We start from the raw sequence: 898 nt of genomic DNA, 5'->3' as shown, positions 1-898 counted from the left end.
ATCAAAGACATACAGTAAGCAAAATCTATTGTGCAACTTCCAAGTACATTACCAGTATGACTTGGGCTGTATTGAATCTTAAAAGTTGTGTTGAACGCTATGACTTCTGCAGGTAATTCTGTTAACATGAAATATGTTTGTCTCGACAAGCTTGATAAGGCAGTGTATAGATCATTTCCTACATTTACAACTGATAATTACGGGGAAGTAATTAATTTCCTATCATAATTATAATTATATAATGGCACATGGTGACATAGTTGCACATTCACTACCAGCATTTGAGCCATACACTAAAACATCACCTTGACAGTTGTTTTACTAGGATCAATAGGATGTGAACCAGGATTTTTCTAGGTTATGTCCCTGCAAAGGTTGAACTTACCGGTACCAGCAATATGCCATGCGGTGGACTAGACTTTTAACAAGAAACTATTTCAAAAAACAAAAAGTAGTGTTTCGTTTCCGGAATGGAATACTATAGTGTGGGTCACTTGGCCTGTCATTCTTATTTCGCTTCGTGTATTGAAACTCTCAAGAAATAAAGATAGAAATGTGAACTCAAACTCTCTCAACGGTGTTACTTGGTATCAACATGCATAATTAGCTTTTAAACGCACAACGCAAGGCGCAATAGAACGAGACAACAGACGTATTGGCGTTTTTTGAGGGGAACACTGCCTTGCGGCTGGTTAGCCTATGCGACTTCCAGATTGCGTGACGTAGAACAACCTCACTTATCTCCCCAGCACTACGAGCTGAGTAGTAAACAGCACGTGCTGGATCGGACAAGAGTATTGGTTAGCGAGCGATGTACCAAGGCAAACGAGCCAACAAGCTTGGTGGAAGTCACCGTACAGGAGAGGACCCAATTTTAAAGGGGCTAGGTCACGCTGTT

Source organism: Montipora capricornis, chromosome 10 (genome assembly GCF_036669925.1).
Source record: "Montipora capricornis isolate CH-2021 chromosome 10, ASM3666992v2, whole genome shotgun sequence".
NCBI lineage: Eukaryota > Metazoa > Cnidaria > Anthozoa > Scleractinia > Acroporidae > Montipora > Montipora capricornis.
The sequence above is the reverse complement of the archived record's forward strand: the minus strand, read 5'-3'. Positions refer to the sequence as shown.